We start from the raw sequence: 20593 nt of genomic DNA, 5'->3' as shown, positions 1-20593 counted from the left end.
AAAATGTCCCCTACAGATAGCTTGAAAAGATCATTGGTGTCAGTGGCAGAAATTGCTTATTTCTCATAAAATTATGTCACCAACAAAAACACAAACCTAAGAAATTGAAGTAATTTGAGCACATTTTTAAACAAATCAAATGAAACCCAAAAATTCCTTCTGCTGATATCCTCCCCATTCAATTGAATTGTTTTTAATGGTTCTTCCAACATATTTATGGGATATCTAAATATCTACAGATCTGGGTTCCTTGCCTCAACACTTGGTTTGTCATTCACCCAGAACATCATGTCAGTATGATATTTTCCATTACTTGATCTACACATGGCTTGTTCTAGGTCACTGACCCACCAAGTAGTGAAGAAATGATGAGGATGTTTGGAGATGAAACTCTAGAAATAAGCTCAGATATGGAAACTCCAATATTTCTATCCTGACATTTCCTGTTAATCCTGCAAACTATTTTTCTATTGATTACAGTTTATAGTCATTTATTTTTTATTTTCAATCAAGTCATTTTTAAACTAACCCCATTGGTGTACAATGCTGCCAGAAATAAGACCTAATGGTATAAAAGAACAGTAAGAACCTACAGCCATTGTGACAATGAGATTTGTTTCATTTTTTTCATATTTCATTATCTGGTTAATACTCACTCTTGCATTAGTTATTTTAAAATTCTAAGTTCTTCTAAAAATATAAATCTTATAAAATAAAACTAATTTTCCATTTCATTGTTAATATGGTGGAAAGTTTCATTTTAAAATTCAGTAAAGTTTCAACATTCTTGGGTTTCATCATGTTTAATTGTATCACCTATTCTCTAGAAAACCTTTTAATATGCAAATCAGCAACAACAGTCCGGGTTTATTTGCACAACATTTCTATTAGAACTCAGTCAATCAAAAACCTCCCTTCTCTGCCTTTCCCGCCCATCTCCCTTGTATAAAGCGGGCCTCTCCCTCCTCTAATCAGTGACTCTACTTCCAGAGATTCCGGTATACTCATCTACTACAGCCCAGCTGGAGATTTGGTGACGTTGTCCGGAGCTGATCTGCAGAGGAACCCAATACTCAAAGAAAACTAATTTGACTTCATCACAGCGGAATCTTCACCACATTAAGGTAAGGTCACTTTCATCCTTTTCTTTTTTTTCTCTCCAGGACACTATGGCCTCCAGTGCTTATTATGTGGAACGTCTTCTGGATAGAAAGGTCTCCTTTTATTCCCAAGGATTAAAGAAGATAGACTTAGAGAAGCACGTCCACATTGTGAAGAAACTTGGAGAAGGTGGATTTGGGAAAGTATTCTTGGCAAACGACAGGAAAACAGGTCAGTGAATAATTCTATCCACCATTTCAATATCCTCTATAAATATTTATGTATATGCATGTAAATACGATCTGCAACACATAGACTTTTTTTCAAGAGCTCACTGATTTTAGATGTACTCTAAAAGCAGAAGTAAAGTAGAATTCCCATGTAACACTTTAAAGGAAGAATATCAGGAATATGGAGTGAACCTATATGGCCCAATGATAGAATTTATGACATCTTTATGAAAGGAATACTTCAGGGTGCAAGAGATCTTATTAGAATGATTTTCAAGTAAAATATTCAGAAATTACCGGCTTAAAATGTCCAGTTATTGATCTAAGGTAAATTTTTTTTTTGCACAGGTGGAAGAATGGCATTGAAGGTCACAGAAAAAAACCGAACCACTCAGCGATCTTTCCTCTGGGAATTCAGTATTTCGTGTATACTTTCAATCCATCCCAACATCATCAGATGCTATGGCAACGCCTTCATCACCACTGACCACTTTGGATATATCCAAGAATTGGCACCTTTTGGTGATCTGCTCTCCATGATTATACCAAATGTAAGTACATTAAGATTGAAGTATAGAGAATTATTTTTTCTTTGGTTTGCATAGATTTAAGGAGAATTACAACTCCTGTCAAGTTATTTTATGTTGTCTGTATCCTTTTGGAAAGATTTCCTTTCACTTCCTCGCCTAGAGATGCAACAGGAAGTGAGAGGAAACTCTCTTATTTGACATTAGTAGAGGTGTCCATGTTGAAAGATTTTCACTTGCCTTTTGTTCTGACTACTCGTACTTGTTCTGAGCACATACAGATATACTTATGACAAAATAATCCATCCCTAGTCTAAAACTAAAAATGTTGCAGCTATACATATCATTTAATTGTTTCTGGATAAATACTCTATATTTCCAATCTCTGGATAATTAATCTGAAGTTCCCCTTTATTTTTTTAGGTGGGAATTCCAGAAGGTGCAGTAAAGAGGTGTTCTGTGCAAATTTCAAGTGCCCTTGAATTCATGTCAGAAAAAGGACTGGTGCACATGGATGTGAAGCCAGAGAATGTTTTAGTCTTTGACCGGGACTGCTATTCCATCAAGCTCACAGACTTTGGCCTTGCTAAGGTCAAAGGCACAGTGATTCGAGGCAAGTGTGGCACCATGTCCTTCATGGCTCCAGAAATGTTCCAAATTGACACTTCAGTTGGCCTGGTTGTAGGTGACAGCCTTGATGTGTGGGCGTTTGGAGTAGTCATCTGTTGTCTACTTGCAGGAGAGCTTCCATGGGAGGATGCCATTCCGGACGATGAAAAATATCAAGGTTTTGTTGACTGGCAAAACAATGTCAAGAGTGAGAATCCTCCGGAAGCATTGACCAAGGTCGCCTCTGGGATACAAAGGATGATTAGTGATCTTCTGGCCATTGACCATACTAAAAGAAGTCGGACTACGGAAGTGCTGAAATACACAAAGGAAAGCTGGAAAGCAGAAAGCCCAGGTTTAGCCACAAGGCAAAAGGATGAAGATGCCATAGAAATCTATTCGTCTTTGGAATCTGATGAACCCTTGTGTGAGGCCTCCCACCAGAGCAGCAAATCCATTGTGTCAAGTTTCAGCTCCACATCTGGCCAGTTGATCATAGACACTTCTGAATCCCAGTCGGAGATGACTCCAGATCCACCCAAAGATGACATGGAAGAGGCACTAGTGATTTTTGACGATGAATTCTCTTTACACATTGGAGCAGAAATACACATTGAGTAAAGAAGAATTGGTGAGTGATGGCACATCTGAAAGAACATCACATATGGTCAACTTTCTTGAGAAAATTAAAGCATCAAAAGATCCTATATGTATTTTGTAGTAGTCAGCTCCACAATTCAAACTTTTAGGGACAAGCCACACTAGCATTTCTGATCTAAGTGTGTAGTCATTACTCTTTGTCCCACCATATTACCACTGTTGAACTGACCACATGCAGTTTGTCATTATAAATTTAATTTTCTTGTTTGCATTTCACAGATCATTTCTTTATTTTCTTCTAACAATATTTCTTTAATTTTTTTAGATGACAAGTCTTGACTATCCCCAATGGATGAACAAGACCCCTGCCTGGTACATGGGAGATGTAACTTGTACATATATAAGTAGTTACTCCTCCTTGGACCGGGTGGTGCTCTTGATGTGTCTCTGTACAGAAAAATACAGTTTGATCCTGCCAGAAGTCCAGTGAGCTCCTAAATTCCTGTTTGAGCTAACAACACTTTTTCTGTTGCACTGAAATTTCAAGCAAATCTTTCAGCCAGGTTTAGAAATACATGCCTATATGCATACATTAGTAAGTCAACCACTTAGCCATATTTCTTGCATGAATTGGGTTCATCATCTCTTCATCTTTAATCCTCAGCAAAACAACCAGACTTGTGTAGGACAGTCAGGTACATAGAATCTTTAGAATGAAAGGTCAGCAGTGACTCTGTAATGATCTCATTAGAGGTTCTCTCTCTCACTCCCTTGTTTTTCCTTCTCTCTTTTTATCCATTTTCCTCTCAACTTTCTATTCTCCTCTCCATCCTCCTTCCACTCCAATTTCCTGCTCTCTCTCTCTTTCCATTTTCTCTTTCTATTCCCTTTTCTTTACCCCCCCCCCCTTCACTCTCTCACTTTCCTCCACCCTCTCTCTCTCTCTCTCTCTTTCCATCCCTTCCAATCTTTTTCCTCTCTTTTCTCTCTTCCCCTCCTTTCTTTCACCCATCCTGTCCCCTTTCCTTTCTCTCTTTGCCTTCCCTACCCACCATTCTCGCTTCCTCTCTTTTCCATTTTTTCTTCCTCATTTCTACTCCTTCTCTCTCTCATCCTCCTCCCTTGTTCTCTCTCTCTTTCCCAATCTCTACCCTTCTCTCCTCTCCTTTCCTCTCCTTGGATTTTTATAATCATAGTGGTATTAACCATTAAGAGGGTCCAATTATACTGTTTTCAAATATTACATACTTTCTATACATCAGGTATTTATACAGGGCAGGCGGCTTGCCCCCCCCCCAATTTTGTGGGGTCCCCTCATTGACTGGCCTCTCATGGTATGCCCGGATGCTCCCTCCCATTGCCTATGTGCAGATGCATGTATCTTAAGGTATTTTAGTTGTCCAACTGGTCTGATATGTATTTTTTGCAGACCTGTGTAATAGTTGGGTTGTTGATGTTCATGGCAACTCTTGCAATGGTTGCTAATGTAAGCAGTTGTCTCCCTTCCAATACTAAGATTATCATGCAAAATTGGCATTCCTGAGGGCCACAGTTGGACACCCCTAGTCCCAACAATGGAGGGTGGCTTCCATAAACATGACCATTGTGATGGGAACAGTATCATCAGTCACACCTCAGCCAGGTGTTCTACATCCTCTTTACCATATCAGTTCACAAGTCCATCACCATTATTATGGTCAGTTCTGTCCTGGGGGTAAAAGTTCTCTCTATATTTAGCAACTACATTTTGCTATGAAGCAAAACCAAAGTGTATTTTAGTGAATATCACAATCTCTATTGTATTGTTACATTTACCTAAATTGTTACATTATTTGTTTTATATTTTTCACTACATTTCAGGTTTTAGGTGCTTCTTTTAGTGACCATCTCCATGCAGTAGGCCTCCTTGATGAACAACAGCTGACATGAGGGGGAAGCTACACAGCAAGTGTATTGATTGTATTCAGTCTGTTCAGACAGGTAGAACAATAATGAGAAGAGGTGAATTACAACAAATATGATAAGATGGAATCAGATTCTCCTTATAATGAGCCAATATGACTACCTTCCTGCAACCGGTCTATTGTTATGTCATACAGTATCACCTGTAATTAATAGAATATCGCCCCTTGGCAGCTTACATTTAAATCAAACAATTCCCTTCTATCTTCAGAACCCAGACATACAGTATAAGACGTATTACACAACCACATTGATCAAACTCTAGCTAGTATATATTTCTCAGTACAAGAATGTAGTGGATTGTGATAGACAGTCCACGTTTTATTAGATGATCAGTAAAATGACAATTTTATAGTCTTGCTACTGTCTGTATCTTGCTCTTTAAATTCCTTACTCTCTTAAGTAAACAATCAGATATAGGTTGACAGAACAATGATGATAATTAAGATGGCGCCTTCATCCGGAGTCTCACCCTTGGTGACTCATTAGGAGAAAAGTATCTTTTAATGTAAACAACCCCCATAAAAGGGAATGAGTCTCTTTGGGGACAATGATTGGAAGGTATCAACACGGATGGACGAACACGCAGAAACCCAGTGGACTTTTCACCCAATCAATGTATATGCTTTGCCTGCATCATATGCCCTATAAATGATACTGTTAGTTCCTCAATAAAACAGAATTTTAGGAAGTTGGCATTACTGCGAAGTGTCAGTGTCTTACTTCCACGTGCACGTATTCTCATATTAATTTGGCTCACTGGTAGATCACGGTAAATGGTCTGTAAGTGACCTAGTCCAGGACATTTGGCGCCCAACGTGGGGCCCGGGTTCTGAACACCGGCTCAGCCCGACCCAGAGTGGATGAGGGGGACCGTGGAGCATTCCAGACGCGGAGACTGATCACCTCCGAAAGCGGTAAGTGAATTTTTATGTCTAATAATTCCTTACCTGCGTAGTCTGGAATTGCCCAGCGGGACTACTCACCCGTCTGGCTGTCCGTTGATCAGCAAAGTGACAGGTATACTTGCCCGGGGCTCCTTTGAACCCACCTGTCAGTGTAACGTCATCTACCAGTGTGATATGTCTTGTCTTTTGTGTTGTCTGTGTGTACCAGTGTGATTGGTTGGGTTGTTGTTGATGCGCCTGTGAGGGAGGGGAGAATTACGGCAAAATATTCCTCGTCAGGAGTGGACAGGATACACTCTGATTTGAGAGAGGGTGCCGGGCACTCGCAGTCGCGGTGATGGTGACTGTCGAGGGGAAACTCGTAGTCGCAGTAATGGTGACTCGAGGGAAAAAATAACCACAGCCAGGGATTGGCTTGTGGGGGAAAAAGAAAACTAAAAAAAAACAAAAAAAACATTTTACTCCCGACAGGCGTGTCTGAAATACTATGTCATGATCACACTGTGTATGTGGATTAATGTTTGGTGTACACCGCGAAAGAGTGAGGATTGGTGCAAAGAAGTACAGTGACAATCGTAGCTCCTGATATATTGGTTTACAGGGTTAATGTACATTATTCTCAGTGTAGCTGAAAAATAGGGAAGTTACTGGAGGAGAAGCAGGGGGGGCAAGTGCTGCGCCTAAACGTCTCACGACACAGCACTTTCAGAACAAGAGAGAGTGACGGCTTTGGGGACCACCTTAGGGTCCCCGGGAGGGAAGTAAAACAAAATGGGACAGAAACTTATAAAGCCAGAGAACAGTTCGTTTGCTTGTGAACTGGTGGAGGAGAGAGAGGAACCAGAGTATGTAAAAAAGTTAAAACAGTTAAACAAGCTGGGTGGAACATGTAAGAACGGTGGGAGGTTGCAGGCGGAGGACTGGAGAAAGCTGTGTAAAGAGAAGAAAGGGCTTCTACTGAAATATAACATGTTAAAGACAGCAGAAACTTGGTTTAATGTGGCCCGCACCCTACACCAGGAGGGGTGGGTGGAGCAAAAACTGAATCAGGACAGGGGAGTTGTATATGTATATTACAGGAAAGGAGATGCGCCCGGCAAGGCGCCGCCCCCCTATGATGACGGCCCGTCCTGGAGGCGCGAGGCATGTGGAAATACAGGAAGGCCCCACCCCGAGAGTCCAGATTTTTGCATACCGTGTAGTCAGAACCTCCGGATATGTAAGGGGTGTTCAGTTAAGAATCCGGGGTGGGAGGAGATTTGCAAGGGATGTGACCGGAAGCTGACTATGCAACATCCGATGCTTCCAACTCCGTCACCTCCATTTCCGCCTGCGGCCCCCTGCCCCTTCCGCTTCCGCCCTCTTCAAAGATGGCGGCGCCCAGTGAGGCCACCGGAAGCCATGTTGACTCTGGGCTTAGTACACCGATACACCATACACACCTCATACCAGCTACCACCTTGTGCCCAGTGCTTACTGTCTCTGGCTCCCAACCACCTTCGGCCCTCCACACACCCCTAATGCCTGTAGTACCACCACCACCAAAACAAACAGAGGCTTCAGCCCAAGTTGAACTGAAGACACCCACAGAATGGCAGGGCTGGAATTTTACAGATGTGGTAACCCCTACCTCTCTGCCAGACAGAAGAGGATGGGCTCAAGAAAAGACAGTGGCTGCGGCAGTCCGCCAGGGTACCCGAGAGGATGATGCTGTTTCCATTTGTTCCCAACAGAATGATCCGTTCTCAGAAGGCCATGGTCCAGAAAGCAAACCACTCGTTCAACTTCCCCCAACCACACAACCCCATCGTCAAAAATTATCTATGTATGAGTCTGGAATGGGAGCAGACTCAGCACCTCATCCCTTTTCTTCCACTTACCACAATCCTGTCTATCGCCCCCAAGGATCTGAAGAAGACCATCCCCGCCCGGTGCCCAACCTACCTGATGCTCCTATCATGTATGTGGCCTTCACTCCGTCCCAAGCCTCCGCACTAGTCACAACTCTCCCGGACCCGGAGAAACACCCGATGCCTTTTTACCGGCGCATAGCCCAGATCCACAAGACCTATTCCACAGCCTGGAGGGATTTGGTCAGTCTGTGTGAGATCAAGGCTGGGGATGCATATTGGCCTATAATGGAAAAGGATCTCACCAGAGTAAAGCCAAATGAGGACACCACTTATGCCTCGGGAATTTCTTTCTGTGACCAGTTGTAGCAGTGGGCCAGAGAGAGACTGGCGGACCAGGCAACCACATTGCAGGACATTACCCAAGACAAGACTGAGTCGGTGGAAAAGTTCCATACCAGACTAACACAGGTGTTTACAGACCTGGGATTCAGTGTCCATAACAAGGTACATACTCAAATGCTGGCCTCTGCATTTGTATCAGGACTAAAGGAGTCTGTTCGCAAGGGTTTGATCACTGACCGTCCAGAGTACCGTACCCTCCACCTGGATATACTGCTATTGGTGGCAAAAGGTCTAGAGACCGCCCAGGTGGCCCGGAAGCCGACACCACTCATGCTGTCGGCTGGAGAGCAGGTCTCCAGAAGAAACCCACTTATCTGCTTCAACTGTGGAAAACCGGGACATTTCAGAAGGGAATGCAGAGCTCCCAGACGTTCACGACGACCCAATGACTACAACTCAGGGTGGGAAGAGTCTGCAATGCCACCACCTCCACCGCTTCCAGGACCCCCACGCACAGGTCCTACCCAAGAACATCTAAACCTTCTCCAATAGGACAGGGGCAAACCTGTGTCCACTCCCCTTATGACAGTTTCTTCTCATGGATATTGTGCTAGTGGGCCCCTAGCACAGGTCAATGTCCCCATCGAGGGACATCCTACACAATTCTTAGTGGACACAGGTGCAGCCAGAAGCGTTTTGCGGAGAGAAGATTTACCCAATGAAACATACCTCTCAAACATTGATGTTTCCTGCGTTGGAGTAGACGGCTGCCCACAACGCAGTTGGCTTACAAAACCTCTACATATCGGCACCTTACCCAATCTTATGTCTCGTTTTGTGGTGTCAAATACTTGCCCGTTGAATCTGCTGGGAGCTGACGTCTTGTCCAGGTTGCAAGCAACTATATCCTACCAACCAGATGGCACCATTCAGCTCTCCACCCCCTTGGGAGAGGAAGACACCTCGGCTCTATGTTCATTACCACTGATGATGTCTCTACAAGAAGTTTCAGGCCACCCCTTGACAGACCATGTAGAACAGGCCTTACAGGAACTGCCACTCACTCTTTGGTCCACCGGCCCTGAGGATATTGGCCATCTGAAAGTTGCTCCAGTGTTAGTCCAGCTTAAGCCTGGAGCACCATTGCCACGGAAGCCTCAATACCCTCTGAAGCAAGCCCAGATGGACGCCATCTCCAAACAAGTCAATATACTTCTGGAAAATGGGGCATTAATTCCCTGTGTGTCCCCATGCAATACACCCCTTTTCCCAGTGAAGAAAAGAACTCCAAAAGGTGAGCCCACCAAATATCGCATGGTTCAAGATCTGAGGGCAGTCAATGAGGCAACTATTTTGGAAACCCCCATTGTACCAAACCCCCACACCCTGCTTGCAGGGGTACCTCCCACAGCCCAAGTGTTCACAGTTATTGACTTGGCAAATGCCTTCTTCAGTGTTCCGCTGGACCCCTCTTGCATGTATCTCTTCGCCTTTACCCATGCTGGCCGACAGTATACCTGGAGAGTTATGCCCCAAGGGGCCCAAAATTCGCCAAGCCAATTTACAAAGGCCATGACAACTATCCTCAGCACCTGGCAACAGTCACACCCGGAAGTCATAGTGCTCCAATATGTGGATGACTTGCTCCTATGTGCCACCAACCATTCTGAAGGAAAAATCGCCTCTCTGAGCCTCCTCCACCACCTGGCTGAACAGGGCTGCAAGGTTTCTAAGGACAAGTTACAGTGGTGCCAAACTTCTGTCATTTTCTTGGGACATTGCATTTCCCAAGCCACTCGTCACCTCACACCGGATAGAGTACGGGCTATCCAGAATGTCCCAATATCTCAGGGACCAAAAACCCTGCATGCTTTTCTAGGGTTGGTTTCCTATTGTCGTTCCTGGATCCCAGAAGCTTCCGTCTTGATGCAGTCCCTTTATGATGCCCTGAAATCTGAACCCTTTTCCCTGACAGAAGAAGCTGTACTTGATTTCCATCGCCTGAAAAAAGCCATCTCCACTGCACCTGCATTAGGTCTACCAGATTATGATGAGCCCTTCAAGCTTTTTGTGGCTGAGAGACAGGGTCATGCAACAGGAGTTCTGGCACAACGCCATGGGGGTCGCCTCCGGCCTCTGGGTTATTACTCCTGCAGGCTAGACCCGGTTGCACGAGGTGGTCCCTCCTGTCTGAGGGCTGTTTTTGCTGCTCATCTTCTTCTGGATAAAATGGCAGATTTGGTCTTAGGACATCCACTCACACTTCTGGCCCCCCATGACATTACCGCAATACTGAACCAAACCCAACCAAAACATCTATCTGCCGCCAGGCATCTGCGACTGCAAGGCTCCCTTCTTTTACCTGATCATGTCACCCTGGTCAGATGCACCCAGATAAACCCTGCAACTCTTCTCCCTCTTCCAGGGGGGGGGGGTAGACGAAGTAGAAGAAGACACCAAAGACATGGCACCAGAGGATGTGGTACATGACTGTTTGGAACTTATGCAGGCAGAAACTACACACCTACCAACAGTCCATGATACGCCCCTATCAAATCCTGACCTAATACTTTTTGTGGATGGATCCCGTTTTGCAGATAATGCTGGCACCTACCACACTGGATATGCTGTGACTACCGACACAATGGTACTGCAAGCTAGACCTCTTCCACCTTTCATGTCTGCGCAAGAGGCTGAACTAAGGGCCCTCACCAAAGCCTGTGAATTAACAAAAGGACAGACAGCTAACATTTACACGGACTCCAGATATGCACCGGGGGTTGCACTGGATTTTGGCCTAATCTGGAAAATGAGGGGCTTTCTCACGGCAGCTGGGACTCCTGTAAAGCATGGAAAGGCGATCAACCACCTTATGGAAGCACTTTTACTACCAGCCCAAGTGGCCATACTGAAGGTGAAGGCCCACGGTAAATTGACCACTATGGAAGCAAAAGGAAATCATCTGGCAGACATGGCTGCTAAGCAAGCTGCGGTCAGGGAGCAGGAAGAGGGTGAAGAGATGTGCAGTGAGGTGATGTCTGTGTTAATTCATCAGCCCAAGGACAACCAACTCCAGGAAGCCCACGATAATGCTTCAGAAAAAGAAAGGAAGGAATGGATGCAGAAAGGAGCAGTTGAGGACAAAGGATTTTGGGTGGTGGGGAAGAAGGTTTTGCTCCCCCGATCCTTATATCCGGCAACAGTGCAGTGGGCACATGGAGCGTCACACCTGTCCAAGATGCTAATGAACTCTTTGATCAGTAAATACTATGTGGCACCCGGAATTACGGCTTACACAGACAGATTCTGTAAGTCTTGTGTTGTATGTGCCAAGTGCAATCCTGGAAGACCTGAGAAACCTCCAAGCAAGCATCTGGCTAGGGCACTATATCCATTTCAGAGGATCCAGATAGATCATATCCAGATGCCAAAAAGTGGACGATTTGAATATGCCCTAGTGGTGGTGGATATGTTCTCAGGATGGCCAGAGGCATTCGCAGTAACCAACCAGACGGCAAGAACCACTGCCAAGAAGCTGCTCACGGAGATAGTCTGCAGATATGGAGTGCCGGAGGTGGTTGGAAGCGATCAGGGACCGGCTTTTACTGCCAATGTCACGAAAGAGATCTGGGGGGCTCTGGGGGTCACTCTTGCGTTTCACACACCCTATCATCCCCAGAGTAGTGGGAAGGTAGAGCGCCTAAATGGGGTCCTGAAGTCAAGAATGTTAAAAATGGCCCAAGAGGTAGGCATGGGATGGCCGGACAGCTTGCCTATTGCTCTTTTCAGCGTTAGATACACACCAAGGGGACGTCATGGGTTGTCTCCCTATGAGATTTTGTTTGGGTCCGCCCCTAGACTGGGTACCTACTATCCTCAACAATTACAGTTGCAGTCTGACTCGTTGACAAAGTATGTGATATCTTTGGCACGTGTGTTGACTAATATCCATGCGCAAGTTTTCTCCTCCATTCCAGATCCTGAGGCGGACACTGAAACGCACACTTTGCAACCTGGAGACTGGGTCTTGGTCAAGAAGTTTCTGCGGAAACACACATTGGAACCCAGATATGACGGTCCTTTCCAGGTGCTTCTGGTGACGGCCACCTCAGTGAAGCTAAAAGGAAAGAGTACCTGGATCCATGCCTCTCACTGCAAGAAAGTTGCACCCCCAGAAGACAACTAGAAACATGAGACTATACACATATATCCTTTTGTATGTGCTTTCGGGAATGGGTAGGGGACAAAGAGTGGCAATCACAAGGGAAGGTGGGACACCCGAACAGAGTGGCCTGATAACATTTTGATACAATTCTTCCAACACCCGTGTGGCCACTTTTGCCTTTGACTTCTGCTTCATAGCACCTTGTCCGAAACAACCTTGGCAGTGTACTACGTATCAGGATCACTCCAGTAGTATATATACAGTCATGGCCGAAATTGTTGGCACCCTTGATATTTCTCCAGGAAATCATGTATTTCTCACGAAACGTATTGCATTAACACATGTTTTGCTATACACATGTTTATTCCCTTTGTGTGTATTGGGACAAAACAAAAAAAGGGAGGAAAGAAAGCAAATTCGACATAATGTCACACAAACCTCCAAAAATGGGCTGGACAAAAGTATTGGCACCCTTTCACAACTGCGGATAAATAAGAATGTTACAAGCATGTGATGCTCCTGTAAACTCACCTGGGGCAAGTAACAGGTGTGGGCAATATAGAAATCACACCTGAAAGCAGATAAAAAGGAGAGACGTTCACTTAACCTTTGCATTGTGTGTCTGTCTGTGCCACACTAAGCATGGACAACAGAAAGAGGAGACGAGAACTGTCTGAGGACCTGAGAACCAAAATTGTGGCAAAATATCAACAATCTCAAGGTTACAAGTCCATCTCCAGAGAACTAGATTTGCCTTTGTCCACAGTGCGCAACATTATCAAGAAGTTTGCAACCCATGGCACTGTAGCTAATCTCCCTGGTCGTGGACGGATGAGGAAAATTGATGAAAGATTGCAACGCAGAATAGTCCGGATGGTGGATAAGCAGCCCCAAACATGTTCCAAAGACATTCAAGCTGTCCTGCAGGCTCAGGGAGCATCAGTGTCAGCGCGAACTATCCGTCGACATTTAAATGAAATGAAACGCTATGGCAGGAGACCCAGGAGGACCCCACTGCTGACACAGAGACATAAAAAAGCAAGACTACAGTTTGCCAAAATGTACTTGAGTAAGCCAAAAGCCTTCTGGGAAAACGTCTTGTGGACAGATGAGACCAAGATAGAGCTTTTCGGTAAAGCACATCATTCTACTGTTTACCGAAAACGGAATGAGGCCTACAAAGAACAAAACACAGTACCTACGGTAAAATATGGTGGAGGTTCAATGATGTTTTGGGGTTGTTTTGCTGCCTCTGGCACTGGGTGCCTTGACTGTGTGCAAGGCATCATGAAATCTGAGGATTACCAAAGGATTTTGGGTCGCACTGTAGGGCCCAGTGTCAGAAAGCTGGGTTTGCGTCCAAGATCCTGGGTCTTCCAGCAGGACAATGACCCCAAACATACGTCAAAAAGCACTCAGAAATGGATGGCAAAGAAGCGCTGGAGAGTTCTGAAGTGGCCAGCAATGAGCCCAGATCTAAATCCCATTGAACACCTGTGGAGAGATCTTAAAATTGCTGTTGGGAAAAGGTGTCCTTCCAATAAGAGAGACCTGGAGCTGTTTGCAAAGGAAGAGTGGTCCAAAATTCCGGGTGAGAGGTGTCAGAAGCTTATTGATGGTTATAGGAAGCGACTGATTTCAGTTATGTTTTCCAAAGGGTGTGCAACCAAATATTAAGTTAAGGGTGCCAATACTTTTGTCCAGCCCATTTTTGGGGTTTTGTGTGACATTATGTCATATTTGCTTTTCTGCCTCTGTTTTATATTTGTTCCAATACATACAAAGGGAATAAACATGTGTATAGCAAAACATGTGTTAATGCAATACCTTTTTTGTGTGAAATACTTGATTTTCAGGAAAAATATCAAGGGTGCCAACAATTTCGGCCATGACTGTATATGTGTGACGGATGACTATTGGGGAGACAAATGCAGATACTGGGGCTCAGTAGGATGGAATACGGGGCCTGACTGGGGGTATAAACCGCTAAGTGCCTTAAACCGCAAAGATAAAAATGGGAAGAGCCTAATTGATAGATTGACTATATTTAAAAAAGGCACATGTTCATATGAAAACCCAACAGGGAGAACTATGCCACTCACCCTCACCATAGAGAACCCCAGCCCAGGAGATGAGGGGCTTTACTGGTTGGGATACTGGGGACATGGGGGAGTGATGGGACAATTCCGGATAAGGGATATGTATAGATCAAACCGATGGAAATCTTCCAGAGATACTGCTCCCACCTATAACCCACTTATGCCAAAGATCAAAACGTTGGCAGAGATGGTGGCCATAGCAAACCCTACATACGAAGATACTATAGCAGTAGAAACCGGCCTCTCAGACACTAATCTGTGGTTAGAATGGATGAGATACAATGCAAACTCGCATAATAAGTCCAACTGCTATGTGTGTGGGCATGCCAGACCACATCTGGGGACGGTGCCACTAACCCTACCAGATTCCATAGAGGAGTGTGTCTTAAGCCTGTATACTAACGTCTCTACGAACCAGTCTTTATGTGAGGACTGGAAGAAGCGTTACCCCTTAATCCAAGGAGACGAAAAGGCCCCAAATGGTTTAACTATATATCCCGGTAATTATACAGTTGTGTCCAAAATTATTCAACCCCCAATGCTGTAAAGGGGTTTAGGGACTATAGTGTACATTTGGAATTGTATTCAGAATCAAATCCTACAAGGACGTTGTAACTACCCAAATGCAACTAAAATGACATCAATTGTTTATGTAATACAGTAGTAAATGGTTCTTATGTGGTTTCTTCATTGCCACAATTATTCAACCCCTTAAAGACTACCACTCTGAAGAACAGAGGTTCATACAGGTGCTTTCCATCAGGTATTGAAAACACCTGTGGATGTCACCGAGCAGCAATCAAGCATAATAAGCACCAATTAGGCAGCTTTAAAATGACTGTGATACTCAGCTCCTTCTAGACATTTACTGGTGTGGTTACAAACATGGTGAAGGCAAGAGAATGGTCCAGGAAGACAAGAGAAGAGGTGATTTCTCTTCACAGGAAGGGCAATGGCTATAAGAAGATTGCAAAGATGTTAAACATACCAAGAGACACCTTAGGAAGCATCATTCGCAAATTCAAGGCAAAGGGCACTGTTGAAACGCTACCTGGTCGTGGCAGAAAGAAGATGCTGACTTCGACTGCTGTGCGCTACCTGAAGCGTAGAGTGGAGAGAAGTCCCCGTGTGACTGCTGAGGAACTGAGAAAAGATTTGTCAGATGTGGGTACAGAAGTTTCAGCCCAGACAATAAGACGCACACTGCGTAATGAAGGCCTCCGTGCCAGAACTCCCAGGCGTACCCCCTTGCTGTCTCCAAAGAATAAGAAGAGTCGACTGCAGTATGCCAAAAGCCATGTGGACAAACCACAAAAGTTGTGGGATAGTGTTCTGTGGACTGATGAAACAAAATTAGAACTGTTTGGGCCCATGGATCAACGCTATGTTTGGAGGAGGAAGAACAAGGCCTATGATGAAAAGAACACCTTGCCTACTGTGAAGCATGGTGGAGGGTCAATCATGCTTTGGGGCTGTTTTGCTTCTGCAGGTACAGGGAAGCTTCAGCGTGTGCAAGGTACCATGAATTCTCTTCAGTACCAGGAGATATTGGATGGAAACGTGATGCAGTCCGTCACACACCTGAGGCTTGGGAGACGTTGGACCTTTCAACAGGACAATGATCCCAAGCATACCTCCAAGTCCACTAGAGCATGGTTGCAGAGGAAAGGCTGGAACATTTTGGAGTGGCCATCGCAGTCACCAGACTTAAATCCGATTGAGAACCTCTGGTGGGACTTAAAGAAAGCAGTTGCAGTGCGCAAGCCTAAGAATGTGACTGAACTGGAGGCCTTTGCCCATGAAGAATGGGCGAAGATACCCGTAGATCGCTGCAAGACACTTGTGTCAAGCTATGCTTCACGTTTAAAAGCTGTTATAACTGTAAAAGGATGCTGTACTAAGTACTAAGATTGAATGTCACTTGGGGGTTGAATAAAACTGATAATGCTGTGAGCAAAGAAAAGACATTTGTGGTTATTTCATTATAACTGTTATGTTATATTTGTCTGACCTACAAGTGCCTCTTTAATGTAAATGTAAGCAAGATGACTGAATGATCAAAAGCAATGTCAAACTGGCCAAAACACTCAATTTCAGTGGGGGTTGAATAATTTTGGACACAACTGTACCTGCTATGCCAACTATGAGGGAGGAGGAAGGTTTCTGGGGAACTTCACAAAGGGATTCTGTGCTGCTTATAGTACAGCCCGGTCAGATCTCACCCAGAACCAGGTCATGTCATTGGGGGATATATTCTGGATCTGTGGTGATCAGAAGATTAGGACCCGACTGATAGGGAAATGGAGAGGGGAATGTACCCTTGCCAATGCCATAATGCCATTGCACATCCTCTCAGATCCATAACTTAAGGGGCCGCCTAACCCCCCCCATGCAACCAAGCACAAACGAAGTGCCCCACAAGGGAGTTTTGACCCCCATGTCTATATAGATGCGATAGGAGTCCCAAGGGGGGTACTCGATGAATTCAAGGCCAGAGACCAGGTGGCCGCGGGATTTGAATCCCTATTCCTCTTCATCACTGAGAACAAGAATGTAGATTGGATAAACTACATCTACTATAATCAACAACGGTTTGTAAACTACACACGAGATGCCCTAAAGGGGATAGCAGAGCAGTTGGAGGCTACTTCTAACATGGTCTTTCAAAATCGTATGACACTCGATATGTTATTAGCTGAAAAAGGGGGGGTCTGTAAAATGATACCAAAGACCATGACCTGCTGTACGTATATCCCAGATAACACAGGCCCAAATGGGAAGGTGACACTGGCCATCAAGAGGTTGGAGGACCTGTCAAATGAGCTTAAGGAAAACTCTGGTATTACACATCCCTGGGATCAGTGGTTTGGATGGCTGAGTGGCTGGCAGAAAGCCCTCGCCCAAGCAGGGGTGGTTATCCTGGGTATTATCATTCTAATGGCAATAGTCGCCTGCTGTGTGATCCCTTGCATTAAGAGGCTAATAGGAAAAGCTGTGAACGAGATCTCCCCTACATTCCTGAACTATAACAATGTTGAACATCCCCGTGAAGAAAGGGAATCCTATACTCCCTTACAGACTATGGCCCCTGATCATCATATTTCAGACTTATAAAAAAAAAGGGAATGCTACAAATTTCCCCCCCCCTAACAGGCAACTATAAGCAGGGAAAGACAGTGCCTGACTGTGGCCTTCTCAGGACGTATCGAGACTCTAGGGATGGATTAGCCACTCAGGGGCTCTATATGCGTCTTAAAAGAGTTCCAGAGGGAGGGCCACCAGGCAGTTAGGACATCAGAAGATATAGGGACAGTCAGGAATAAAATAGCCATTTTAAGGGGGGATTGTAGTGGATTGTGATTGACAGTCCACGTTTTATTAGATGATCAGTAAAATGACAATTTTATAGTCTTGCTACTGTCTGTATCTTGCTCTTTAAATTCCTTACTTTCTTAAGTAAACAATCAGATATAGGTTGACAGAACAATGATGATAATTAAGATGGCGCCTTCATCCGGAGTCTCACCCTTGGTGACTCATTAGGAGAAAAGTATCTTTTAATGTAAACAACCCCCATAAAAGGGAATGAGTCTCTTTGGGGACAATGATTGGAAGGTATCAACACGGATGGACAAACACGCAGAAACCCAGTGGACTTTTCACCCAATCAATGTATATGCTTTGCCTGCATCATATGCCCTATAAATGATACTGTTAGTTCCTCAATAAAACAGAATTTTAGGAACTTGGCATTACTGCGAAGTGTCAGTGTCTTACTTCCACGTGCACGTATTCTCATATTAATTTGGCTCACTGGTAGATCACGGTAAATGGTCTGTAAGTGACCTAGTCCAGGACAAGAACTATTGATATCTACCAATGGAGATTTCACATAAACTCCTATTGTAACAGTCACCCCCTTGTAGCCAGTAAAACCAGACCACACATGTAATAATGGTTTATATGCAATCTCCTTTACGATTTATAGTTTTGCCTTTGTATTCTGAAGACTCTTTAAGCACAAAATGAAGTCTACTGACCCATTGGACCCCTTTGGAAGGCAGCAGGGAGGGGGACTAGACCCCATAGCCAGGCAGAATGGAGGCAGATTGGACCCCATTGGCAGCCAGCATGGAGGTAGACTCCAGTACAGCTCTGTGATCTCTTTTCCATAGATCTGGATCTCAATATCTGTAGTCCATCATTTGCTCTGGATGTACTAAATTCATAATCACAAAAGAAAAAAAAATCACAGATCACAGTTCTCAGCAGTCCAATAATAAATAAGTCTGAAATGCGATCTGATCATGTTGCATTTTTTTCTTGAACATCCTTCCATAAAGATTTTAATTTGGTATAGCTGACTTAGTTAAGTCCTTTGGATCAGCTTTCTTGACTTCCTGAAATTATACTTTTTTAGTGTGAGCACAAATTATTATTATTATACAGGATTTATATAGCGCCAGCAGTTTGCTCAGCGCTTTACAATATAACGGGAGACAATACAGCAACAATACAGTTCAATGCAAGAGGGATAGGAGGCCCTGGTATCCAAAGATACTCAGTCAAAGTTCTTCTTTTTGAACCTTTAAATATTCACATTGCTCAACCATCCAACAGCAGCAAATGTTAGCCTTGTCTTTCCATCACATTTACTGAATTTTATCGATAAGCCTTAATTTCACATCCTCCTGTGTCTGGTGCCATGGGCTTCCTTCATTACTTTTATCATTTCAGTCCTTTCTTCAACTTTACCAATCTTGTCCATCAACTTCTCCATAAAGCTCAAAATTTTTAGTAGCTATTCAACAGTACACCACCACCAAATAAAAAAAAACGTATCCCACAATGTTCTAAGACTGGAATATTCCATAGAAAGGATTGAGGCACAAAATTTAGAATAACAATGGTGTCTACTTTGAATAGCCAACACCTGATAGTCAATAGACAGAGGGGACATGATGAACAATGGTGATGGGATCCTGTATGTACAGTAAGCATGGAATGAACAATAGTACAGGTGGACCCCCCAGGAAGACAATAGGAACAGTAAACATTGGCAGTGTTATGCTAATAACTACCACAACCAATTCACCAGCCAATGTTAGGGGGGCAGTACACCTCAAAAGTCATCCTCAACTTATAATAATGTATTCTAGATGTAACAGATATTAAAAACACAATCCAACAAATACGTATCTGCTAAACTGACCACACATACACAGCTCCATACCCTAGAATGTTTTTTAGCCTTGCACAGAAAGACCAAAACTCATCTATTTAAAATAATTGGAAGTAATGAATTCATTTCCACTTTCCCAGCAATTAGAATGCTTAAAACATTAAAATCATCTCCATAAGTTTCTCCTAGTTTCACTTTCCTGCAAAATGCAATGGGGTTGATTTAGTAAAACTGGAGAGTGCAAAATCTGGTGCATCCCTGCATAGAAACCAATCAGCTTCCAGGTTTTTTTGTCAAAGCTTAACTGAACGAGCTGAAGTTAGAAGCTGATTGGCTGCCATGCAAAGTTGCAGCAGATTTTTCACTTTCCAGTTTTAATAAATCAACCCCAATGCATTTAGGTGACACAAAATTTCAATAATGAAAAAACTGTTAATGCTTTTATTAAAAAAAGTCAAGCTTTTTTGCCTTATAAAAAAAAAAACCATACTGAGAAAAAAATAAGTAAAAACTTTAACAAAAAAAAACAATCTTTCTGTTCCTTCTTAATAAAAATATGTCACCGACAAAAACACAAACCCAAGAAACTGAAGTAAGTTGAGCACATTTTAACCAAATCAAATTAAACACAAAAATTCCCTCTACTGGTATCCTCCCCATTAAATTGAACTGTGTTTAATGGTTCTTCCAATATATTTATGGGAGATCCAAATATTGAAAAACAATTCTGTGGTGTATCCTCCCTGTTTGTTTTGGAGGGCTTCTAATACCCACTATGTTGCACTGAAACCCTCAGTTGAGTGTTCTGACAAGTGGTCACAAATTCAGTTACCCAATCGATATACTTTACTAAATTATACCACTAGAGATAATAGATCTCAGAGAGTTCATTGTCTCAGCAACCTTTCAGCACATTTTTTTGGAGCAAGAATTACAGGGTCGCCAATGGTCAAGTTATGCATTCCTGGAAGGCTGGACACCCTTATTGCATATCTAACCAAGAGGATCCTTTGAA

The sequence above is a fragment of the Staurois parvus genome, unplaced genomic scaffold (genome assembly GCF_062004578.1).
Source record: "Staurois parvus isolate SC_StPar_1 unplaced genomic scaffold, SC_StPar_1.0 ptg000417l, whole genome shotgun sequence".
Taxonomy (NCBI): Eukaryota; Metazoa; Chordata; class Amphibia; order Anura; family Ranidae; genus Staurois; species Staurois parvus.
The sequence above is the reverse complement of the archived record's forward strand: the minus strand, read 5'-3'. Positions refer to the sequence as shown.